General features: G+C 46.4%; 1 pseudogene; it reads right to left on the reverse strand.

Moving 5' to 3' along the window:
* Positions 1-10,641: 10,641 nt before the first annotated feature.
* LOC148523568 (5S ribosomal RNA) lies at positions 10,642-10,760 on the reverse strand (annotated as a pseudogene).
* Between the last annotated feature and the right edge of the window lie 1,433 nt (positions 10,761-12,193).

Consider the following 12,193-nt stretch of genomic DNA (forward strand, 5'->3'; position numbering starts at 1 on the left):
GGGGGAACACCGACCCGGTTGTGAGCGCTCAGTGCTTGCGACCGGGTCTCAATGACCCCCTTTGTCCCCATACTCTCTGGAGAGGACATAGCCCCCGAACGCACTGGAGAGGAGTTTGCCTCCATGCGCAGTCGAGTGAACATCGCTCCCACATGCGTTGGAGAATACATCACCCACACGCACGTTGGAGAGAGCATTGCCTCTGCGCCCACTGGTGAGGACGTAGCCCCCTTACGTGCTGGATAGGACATTGTCCCCAGGTGTGCTGGAAATGACATAGTCCCCACGCCTACCGGAGAGGACATCACCACCACATGCGCTGAAGAGGTCATAGCCCCAATGTGTGCTGGAGAGGACACCACCACACTTGCTGGAGAGGATATATCCCCCATGCACATTGAAGAGGACACAGCCCACATGCACGCTGGAGAGGACATCGCTGCAATTCGCGCTGGAGAGGACATAGGCCCTCATTCAGAGGCATCGCTAGGGCGCGATCAATCGTATCATAAAAGAGCGAGAAAATGCAAATCAAGCGCAAAAATCGCAGCGCACATTATAGGCGTGGAAACTCCCATCACAATGAAAACACACCTCCTGAGTCTCGTAAAGGGGTGAGCGAGGACTACAGTTGCAGAAATTTGTCGGTCGCTGGCGCCAAGCTATGTGACCATCGTAGTTTTTTGGCAGAGTCAAATTTCCACATCTGCACTTTCGATGGTTCTTTTCCCTATTTCGATGCGGATGCAAGCAGCATGCAATTGCTTTTTTTTTTTTTTTGTCTATTCTTCTAATGTATATTTTGCATGTGTTTTTTGATGTTTGGTTTAAGAAATCTGGCTATGGGCTTTATTATTTAAAAAAAAAACAAAGCATGCTGGGATGTGCAGTACCACAAACCTAAAAAAATCTAAAAAAAATCTACAATAATATGTATTTAGCATTTGAACCAAAAAAAGGGAATTATGATTATAAATGTATTTTAAATAGTTTTGCAAACAAATGTAAATTAAATATAACACATACCAAGACCAACCAAATGTAATGTCCTTTTAAAAAGAAAAAAAAGCTAATTAACGCAACCACTTTGCTAATATACATTGCAATGACAAACACCTGTTACTTTGTTAATTGACTCCAGACATGGGCAGAGGCAGAAACCATCGCCTGCAGTCGCAGTGCTTGAGGTAGACCCTGGGCTCACTCAAGCACTACGAGAAGTAGATCCTTAAAGGCTGTGGTATGACGTGTGCGATGACCCGCTCAGTAATTTGTGCACGCCTTGAAATCTTTCTTTTTACGACAGGCACGCCTGCGTTCGCTGCGCCACGCCCCCGTTCACATGCACCTTCCCCTGTTACCACCCACAAACGGAACTATCTGTCAATCAGAGCTACGACCAAGTAGTGACTGATGACAGACTCCATTTAGCTCGCAAGAACTGTCTTGCACACGCACAATGCCGACTACACGCATGCGAACATGACAAAAATCGCTCGTTGCGATCGATTGTGCCCTAGCGACCGCCTCTGAATGAGGTCCATTGTCTCCACGCTCTCTGGAGATGACATAGCTCCTGCACGCACTAGAAAGGACAACACTCACACACACGCTGGAGAGAGCAGTGCCACCATGACCACTGGAGAGGACATCACCTTCATGTCTGCTGGAGAGGACATTGTGGAAAATATCTCTGGATATTTAATGCATGCTGGAGAGGACATCACTTTCACACATGATGGAGAGGACATCGCCACCACACCTGCTGGAGCAAACATATTTCTCATGCTCACTGGAGAGGACACAGCTTTCATGCATGCTGGAGATGACATCACCCCCACATGCGCTGGAGAGGACATCGTCCCCACTCAACATACTGGAGAGGACATTGCGCCCATGCCCACTGGGGAGGATATTGCCTCCACCCTCCTGAGCTTGCTAATTCCCACCACAGAGGTAATTTTAATCTGTGGTGTGTTATTTTTTATTTTGTACTACAAAAGGAACCACCACTAACAAGGCCACATCCAACTGCCTATAAAAGCCACCATAACATCAGAAAGGCCATAACACCTCCTTGACCATCGGTGAGGTCCTGCACCGCCACCATCGTCAAAAATACCCTGTGCACCCAACACCATTGGAGAGGCCCTGCACCTTCAACACCATCATAGAGGCCCTAAGCCCCCATCACCATCGCAGAGGCTCTAAACCCCCAACACCATCGGAGAGGCCATGTGCCCCCACCACAATTGGAGAGGCTCTAAGCCCCCACCACAATCAGAGAGGCTCTAAGCCCACACCACCATCAGAGAGGCCCTGTGCCACCAACACTATCGGAGAAACCCCACACCCCAACTACCATCAGAGAGGCCATGCTCCTCCAACACCATCAGAGAGGCTCTAAGCCCCCACCACCATCGGAGAGACCATGCTCCTCCAACACCATCAGAGAGGCTCTAAGCCCCCACAATCATCAGAAAGGCCCTGTGCCTCCAACACCATTGAAGAGGCCATGCTCCCGCAATACTATTAGAGAGGCTCTATGCTACCACCAGCATTGTAGAGGCCGTAAGTCCCCACCACCATTGTAGAGGTCATATGCCCCTCCAAAATCAGGTCTAAGCCCCATCACAATCAGAGAGGCTCTAAGCCCCCACCACCATCAGAGAGGCCATGTGCCACCAACACTATCAGAGAGGCTCTAAGCCCCCAAAACCATCAGATAGGCCTTGTGCCTCCAACACCATTGAGTGGCCATGTTCCTGCAACACCATCAGAGAGGCTATATGCCTCCACCACCATTGGAGAGGCTATAAGCCCCCCCACCATTGGAGAGGCCATGTGTCCCCTAAACTATTGGAGAAGACTCACTCATAGAGGCCATGATCCTCCAACACCATCGGAGAGGCCCTGCCCCAAACAACCATTGGAAAAACCCTGCACCCCCACCACCATCGGAGAGGACTTTTGGAGAGGCCATGCACCTCCACCATCAGGGACGCTATAAGCCCCCAACACTATCGGAGAAGCCCCACTGCCTGACCACCATCATAGAAGCCCTAGGCCGCCAACACCATTGGAGAGGCCACACTCATCCAACACCATCAGAGGCTCTAAGCCACCACCATCATTGTAGAGGCCTTGTTCTCTCACCACTATCATAAAGGCCATGTGTCCTTCTCATCGAAAAAGCACTGTGCCCCCACCATCATCATAGAGCCTATGTGCCCCTATCACCAGAGGCCATGCTCCACCAACACGTTCAGAGAGGCCATGTTCCTTCAACACCATCGAAGAGGCTCTAAGCCCCCCACCACCATCAGAGAGGCCCTACTCCCCAAACACCATTTGAGAGGCCTTGCGCTCCACCATTATTGAATTGTGTTAATAAACATGGTTTAGTCGTGTGATTTGTGGGTGCGTCAATAATTATGTCTGGATTCCTGAGCATGGCTTACTGTGGAAATGCATCTCCAAAAAATAAAGATTACTAAAATAAAACACATTACCTAATATTAATATATATTAAAGCCAGAGTAATAGGACCCCATTTATCAATAATCACATAATCAATGAGATCTGGGAGCGCTGTTAGCTCCCTAAAATGGCATTGCAGTATGTGATAATACTTCCTGAATGTATTAAATAGCTCATGCATGGGCAGGGGCTTCGAAAGGAGCCCATCCCTTTGATGTGCTCGGATTGACGTGACCGCATCAGCGGTCTCTTCACTCCTCAATCATGACTCCTGAGCATGCCGGTCTATTGAGCACGCATGTGTAGCAGCCACTGCCGGGATGGGTTCCTGGTAAATTTTGTGAAGTATAGCCTATAGGCTACAGCTGCAAGCGCCATCCGAAGCTTGCTGAAACTGACATGAAGATTGCGGCTGCTATCAGAAACCGAGGGACCGCAGCAGTTATCTCCGAGATCCCTCCATAGTACACCTGGGAGGTACTTAATATTTGCTGGTATGCTGAAGGGGGTGTGACCAAATCTGGGAGGCATGACCACACCCATTCTGAAAAAAAAATATGGAAGACACTTTGGGCCTGATTCAGATGTGGACGCAAATGCCGTCGCAGTTGAGATCTCTCACGGAAAATATGCTATTCATTCATTCAGCTTCAGGGCCGGATTAACAATGGGGCGGATGGAACTGCAGCTCCAGGCCTCCAATGAAAATAGGCCCGCCTCCTACAGGATAAGGTGGAGAAAGGAAAATATTTTTTTTCCTTACCCAGCCTCTAAGCGGCCGTCCGGCACCACGCGTTAAACCCCGCCGGGCAGCCACATCATAGCCCTCCCCTCCACTCCTTCCCTGCCCGTCAGCCAGAATCTCATCAATCATGCATAAAACAAATGGTGGCGCAGTGGAAGACTTCACAAGCCCTCCCTGTGCCATGTAGCATCTCAGTGCCTCCTGCACAATGCGTGACATCACACTTGGTGCCGCAGCCGCACGCTGAGTCGGTGAGTAGCTAAGCCCCGCCAGCTCCTCAGGCCACGATGTTCATCAATGTCAATGTCCATCACCTGTCCAACTGCTGCAGAGCATCAGGAAGGTAGGTCCGCTGCAAACAGTCTGATGCTCCTGCCTTGAATTTGTGACACTCTATGGCACCAAGTGCAGCCCCTAACCTAACTTGTAAATTGCACACATAAATGATTGTATTTCTTCACATAGACCTTTATTCAGTGTGTAAATCAGTATTTTCGTCAACATATTGTAATATAATAAAATGATGTGTGTGTGTACAGTACAATATATATATATATATATATATATATATATATATATATTATATATATATATATATATGGGGTTATGGGGTGTTTTATCTTACAGTGTCCAAAGTCCGTTTGAGGAGGTTTGACGTACATAAGTATTACTTAGCAATGCATATGGTGCAAGTGGGGGGCTCTGTTATTAATAACATGGCATAGCAATTTGTATTTAGGGGAAGCTGTATTTGTGTGCTTAAGAATCATATAATCAAAATATAGGCCCTGATTCAGAGCCGGACGCTCTGACCAGAGCGCTCGCTCTGAATCAGGGCCCTCCTCCATTAATATGGAGCGTCCTCCTGGACCCCATGGGAACGCCTCCGTCTGGCAGGCACGCCCCCGGCACGCCCACCAAATGGGGCGTGCTGTCAATCAACATCGACAGCACACCCCCTTTGGTGCGAGACCCGGAGCAATGGAAAGTCCTTCGCTCGCCGGGTCTCGCACATGCGCACGACGGAGCTCCCTCCGTCGTGCGCATGCGCAGTGGGGACCATCGACCCACTTGCGAACGTACTGCCGCTCGCGAGTGGGTCTGAATGACCCCCATAGTTCCCTGATCTGTGCGCTAAGCCTGATTCAGAGATGTACGTAAACTTGATGGCTTATGTACATCTCCGATAATTGTGGATCTGCACTTGCACAGGACAGGACCCGTTTTGCGTATATGCAAAACGGGTCACACATGATCATACGATTGACAGGCTGTTGCTTTTTGGGGGCGGGGATGTAGAGCATGTATTCGGGAAGTGCAGAGGAAAGGGTCTGCGTCTTCTGACACAGATTTCCTTGTCCAACAGTTTCGGTGGTGCTGATGATCAATGCTGCCAACATCGCAATGCAACACTCAAGTCACAGATGTTGGTAGGAGGCATCTTTTTCCTATAGACGCCTACACCTGGCAATAACAAATTTATAGATCGTTGCTGCGTCCAAAGATGCAGCAGCAATGTGTTCAGCGTCCATCTATGATTCACCCCCATTATTATTTTCTGTGTACCACTAAAAAAATTTTATGTGTTGCCAGACTTTACTCTTTATCTTTTTGTTTGAGTTAACACGTTTTCCTTTAGTTTCATCTGAAGTTTATTGGGTCATCTGGTGTGCATGCAGATTATGACTGCCATACACATTAAAGTTCAAGATGAATAGCAATAGTACTGTTACTTAATTAGGGCTAGCACAGATCAGCATGATATATCTTGATAAAGGGGATTACAGTCTTCTCCAGTTCTCCTCTATACTCTCAGTGCTCATTGTGACTGTGCAGCCAGCATCATTATGATCCTATCTATAGTACATCAAGTAGTATTGAAATATGATATTTTGAACAACAGTTATAAACACTAAGCTAAATATTCCATGTAGATGTGTTATAAATAAGTATTGTATTCTGTATAAGATGCAGGAAACGTAGCTGGCCAGCTGTTGAGGAACTTGAAGAAACCACATGTATAAAATGTAGAGTTGGAGTTCCAAGGTCTACATTTTATACATGTTTATATATATATATATTAGGGGTGTGCACCGGCCACTTTTCGTGTTTTGTGTTTTGGTTTTGGATCTGGATCCTTCTTCGTGTTTTGGATCTGGATTGGTTTTGCCAAAACCACCCTTCCGTGTTTTGGGTTCTGGGTTTTGTGTTTTGGATCTGGATTTTTTCTTAAAAAATAAAAAAAAAGCTAAAATCCCATAAAATGGGCCTTTTTTTGTTCCTACGCTATTAATAACCCCAATAACATTAATTTCCACTCATTTCCACTCTATTCTGAACACCTCACACCTCACAATATTGTTTTTAGGCCAAAAGGTTGCACCGAGGTAGCTGGATGACTATGCTAAGCGACACAAGTGGGCGGCACAAACACGTGGCCCATCTAGGAGTGGCACTGCAGTGGCAGACAGGAAGCCAATCAGCGTTATGGTTCCCATTTGCATGTAGCACGAACCTGGGAGATCCGTGCTACATGCATCTGTGTGATTGGCACAGAGCAATGACAGGTCCGTGAGACCCGTCTGTGCTGCTGTGGTAAAAAGAAAAAAAAAAAACCTGTGTAAAAAAAGAAAAAAATGGCGTGCACCCCCCCAAAAAAGAGCAACCAGCCCCCGGGCATTAGTAACCCAGTGCTGGGTGTGCTTAAATACAGGGGACAAACGACGTAGGGGTCCCCTGTACTTAAGCACAACCAGCACCGGGCTAGTCTGAACCAGCGCTGGTTGCCAAAATACGGGGGACAAACGATGTAGGGGTCCCCCGTATTCTGCGCAACCAGCTCTGGGCTCTGATCCGGTCCTGGTTCTGGAAATACAGGGGAAAAAAATTAGTAGGGTTCCCCTGTATGTTCCAGAACCAGCACTGGACTTTTTCTAGCGGGGGGCTGATGCCACAGCCAGGGGAGCCCTTTCACCGGGCCCCCCAGCCGCAGCATCCGCCCGGACCACTAGTCAGCCCAGGCCGGGGATCCCTGGAGAGCTGGGGACCCCCCCAATAAAGGGGTCACCCTCTCCAGGGCACCCCAGGCCCAGGCTGATAGCCCGGGGCTATCCCCGCCACCCCTGGTGGCGGTGGGTGGCGGGTTGATTGTGTGGTGTGGTGTAAATAAAGAATATCAAACATTGTCTTTACAAGTAGAACTGCAAGTCCCAGCTAGCCTGCCCCGCATGCTGGTACTTGGAGAACCACAAGTACCAGCATGCAGGGCATTAAGGGCCCACTAGTACCTGTAGTTCACCTGTAAAAAAAATGTTTAAAAAAACACAGGACACACACACCGTGACAGTATAAGTTTATTAAACATACATACACACACACACACATGTACACATACTCACCTATGTAACATCGTCCACTTGTCCGGTAAAGTATCCATAGGGGACCTGTGAAAAAAAACATACTCACCATCTCCTATGCGAGGTTCTGTCCTCTTCGTTCCAAAGTAGGCATCCCCGGACTTGGCAAAAAAACAAAACGAAAACGCGATCCACGAACTTAGTACCGTTCTACAGAACGGTACTTCCCGAATGAGAGCTTAGCGGCGGGGTATCACCATGGAAACCCCGCTGCTAAGCGTTCATTGGCTGAGAGAGGTCATCTCCCGTCTCTCAGCCAATGAACGACTCCCTCCATTGTAGTCAATGGTGGGAACCGCAGGGTAAACTTTAATAACCTTGCGGCTCCCACCATTGACTACAATGGAGGGATCCGTTCATTGGCTGAGAGACGGGAGATGACCTCTCTCAGCCAATGAACGCTTAGCAGCGGGGTTTCCATGGTGATACCCCGCCGCTAAGCTCTCATTCGGGAAGTACCGTTCTATAGAACGGTACTAAGTTCGTGGATCGCGTTTTCGTTTTGTTTTTTTGCCAAGTCCGGGGATGCCTACTTTGGAACGAAGAGGACAGAACCTCGCATAGGAGATGGTGAGTATGTTTTTTTTCACAGGTCCCCTATGGATACTTTACCGGACAAGTGGATGATGTTACATAGGTGAGTATGTGTACATGTGTGTGTGTGTGTGTGTATGTATGTTTAATAAACTTATACTGTCACGGTGTGTGTGTCCTGTGTTTTTTTAAACATTTTTTTTACAGGTGAACTACAGGTACTAGTGGGCCCTTAATGCCCTGCATGCTGGTACTTGTGGTTCTCCAAGTACCAGCATGCGGGGCAGGCTAGCTGGGACTTGCAGTTCTACTTGTAAAGACAATGTTTGATATTCTTTATTTACACCACACCACACAATCAACCCGCCACCCACCGCCACCAGGGGTGGCGGGGATAGCCCCGGGCTATCAGCCTGGGCCTGGGGTGCCCTGGAGAGGGTGACCCCTTTATTGGGGGGGTCCCCAGCTCTCCAGGGATCCCCGGCCTGGGCTGACTAGCGGTCAGGGCTGATGCTGCGGCTGGGGGGCCCGGTGAAAGGGCTCCCCTGTCTGTGGCATCAGCCCCCCGCTAGAAAAAGTCCAGTGCTGGTTCTGGAACATACAGGGGAACCCTACTAATTTTTTTCCCCTGTATTTCCAGAACCAGGACCGGATCAGAGCCCAGAGCTGGTTGCGCAGAACACGGGGGACCCCTACGTCGTTTGTCCCCCGTATTTTGGCAACCAGCGCTGGTTCTGACTAGCCCGGTGCTGGTTGTGCTTAAGTACAGGGGACCCCTACGTCATTTGTCCCCTGTATTTAAGCACACCCAGCACTGGGTCACTAATGCCCGGGGCTGGTTGCTCTTTTTTGGGGGGGGGGCACGCCATTTTTTTCTTTTTTTACACAGGTTTTTTTTTTTTTTTTTTTACCACAGCAGCACAGACAGGTCTCACGGACCCGTCAGTGCTCTGTGTCAATGACACAGATGCAAGTAGCACGGATCTCCTGGTCCGTGCGTGCATCTGTGTCATTGAAATACACAGCAGCACAGATGGGTCTCACTGACCCATCTGTGCTCTGTGTCACTGTCAATCACACAGATGCATGTAGCACGGATCTCACGAGTCCGTGCTACATGCAAATGAGCACCATAATGCTGATTGGCTGAGAGCCGTGACAGACGGCTCTGTCAGCCAATCAGCACTTTGCCCATTAAAAGCAAAGGCATTTTTTTTAAATGGGCGCTCGAGGCAAAACCTCGAGATCCGACAGCAGATCTCGAGGTTTTGCCTCGGGAGAGGGATCCGGGGCAGACAGGGAGATCCGAGCTTGGGCTCGGATCGCCCCGGATCCCCGAAGTTCGGGTGGGTTCGGTTCTCAGGGAACCGAACCCGCTCATCCCTAATATATATATATATATATATAGACAAATGGTAGGCGGCACTCACGGGACTTTTCAAGGAAAGAATCAAACTGACAACTGTGTCAAACCTTGTCCGACGTTTCAGTCAGTGAAGACTTTTATCAAGAACATAAAAACAATAGTGTAATGACATACCTTTATAACAGAACATCACCGGTGATAGGTGCTGCCTCCGTGTGATGACCGCCAGGCGCATAGGAGATGACGTCATCAGCACGTGTCCTGCGTGGCCGCAACGCAACGTCACCTCCAACGAGGCGACATCAGGCGTCCAGACACACGCCTAAGACATCCTGCCCGATTTGTCAAAACCAGCGCCCTTGCCGTCAGGAGGCTATATTACACCTATATTACAATATGATAATACCATATCAAGCACAAAACGATAGCTCTGTGTAAAAGTGGGAGAGATGAGTGAAATATACCTGAGGGGTGATAAGAGAAGTTTCAAAAGGAACAGTGATAGTGTAAAAAGAAGAAGGAAATCAGTTTAGAATAAAAATGTAGTGCCACCGTGCAGTGACATAACAAAGAAGAGAGTACATGTAAACTCCACAGCAAAACAATTATATCAAGAAAATAAAATAAAACAATTACATATAGATACATTAAGGTGAAAAGAATAATACATACAAACACCAATAAAGAATAACCAAAGAATATTATATGAGAACAAAGCAAACCTTTGTCTGCTAAAAGGATGTAGGAAAAAATTGCAAACAAGCATTCCGTTACATCCGTACCCAAAAAAATATATATAGAGAGTGGTACAAAAAGACTATAAAGTGAAAAGATACACATGGCAGAATGTCAACTTTACCATTACAAAAAAAGAGAAGAAAAAAGGGTTTTAATCTAATCAAAGGATTATATGATCGAAAAGCCTTATACAATATTGTAGTGGCTCAAGTGTGGTATTAATCAAGAATTAGTAGCAGTTGTATCACAGAAAAAAGATGTGATAGATGCACATCTACTAATAATATAAAGTATGATGGACAACTTACGCATGGCATCACTTAAGGCCACCAAACCAGTCTTTCCGAAATGGATGATAGAGTATATTACAGAACCTAATCTTCCTAGGTGGTCTCCCTCCCTAGTACTACTTAGGCACAATACTGCTTGGCTTCCAAGATCAGACAAGTTTGGGCATAGCCAGTATGGTATGTCTGTAACTAAGGACTCATCCATTCGGATATGCTGGTATAAGCCGGTGCCAACATATGTTGCCAATACCATCAAATTGACCACTATAATGAGCCCTACCATGAAAAAGCGTTAATTCAAAAAGAAAAAAAGCGTTAATTCAAAAAGAAAAATGAATACTGAAAAAAATTAAAAAATAAATAAAATAAAAATATATAGTATAACAAAATCAAGAAATATAAAAGAGTAAGAAAAAACAAAACAAAAAATTGTAATGCATAATTAAATCCAAATCAAAAAAGTTAATCGAATCCAGAGATGTAGCTTCTGCGAAACGGTCTAATGTTCGTATACCAGGAAGATACTCATCATAAATAACATGCAAAAGAAAGAGTCTCATTTAATCCACAAGGGGTAACAGTGTTCAGTTTATGTATCCATTGTGTTTCCAACTGGAGTAAATGTTTCTCTCGGTCACCTCCTCTTCTAAGGGGGGGTACATGGTCGATGATTTTATAAGATAAAGTAGCCAAGGAATGCCGGTTCTCCTTAAAGTGGCGGTCGACAGGTTGGTCAATCTCTTTCCCTGCTAAGGCTTGTCTAATGGCAGTCCGATGGTATGCCATCCTTTCTTTAAAAGTACGAGTGTTTTTGCCTATGTATACTAAGCTACATGGGCATCTTAACATGTATACGACATATCTGCTTGTGCAGGTCAAGATATGTTTAATCGGAATTTGTTTGCCAGAATGTGGATGAATGATATACCTGCTGGGTTCCATATAGCTGCAAGTGGTGCATCCGGTGCACCTATAGCAACCTGGTTTTCTGGATAAAAAGTTAGAGTCTGGGGTGAGTGGTGGTGGTGATACATCATTGTGGACCAGCCAATCTTTAAGATTTTTCCCTCTTTCATGGCACATCATTATGTTTGATTTGTATAAAGGTTTAATGCTGGCGTCTGAGTTGATAATTGGCCAGAGAGTTTTTGTCGTATGGTTTATGAATTTGCTGGATGTGTTATACTTATTCATAAAAAACATGGTTTTATTATTTTTTGACTTTTGACTCTTGAAGTAAAAAGTTCCTGTTGTGTCATTGTCATGACTTTACTTTTAATATTAGCTAAATCTCTGTGGGAATAACCTCTACAGATGAACTTTTTGGTCATATCATCAATTTCCAGAGCAGCTGTGTCATCATTGGTAGTAATTCTTCTAATCCGTAAAAACTGAGAGAATGGAAGTCCCCTCTTCAAGGCGGTAGGATGATGGCTATTGGCATGTAGCAGAGTGTTACAATCGGTGGCTTTATGATAGATCTTGGTTTCAAATTCTGTGCCCTTCCATTCTATCAACACATCCAGATAATGCACTGTTTGAAAATCACATACATAGGTGAATTTTATGAAATCATGCATTTGGTTGACCAATGTCATATGGTGTTCAAATTGTTCCCGTGAGC

The sequence above is a fragment of the Taudactylus pleione genome, unplaced genomic scaffold (assembly GCF_031769625.1).
Source record: "Taudactylus pleione unplaced genomic scaffold, aTauple2 ptg000130l, whole genome shotgun sequence".
Classification (NCBI taxonomy): Eukaryota; Metazoa; Chordata; class Amphibia; order Anura; family Myobatrachidae; genus Taudactylus; species Taudactylus pleione.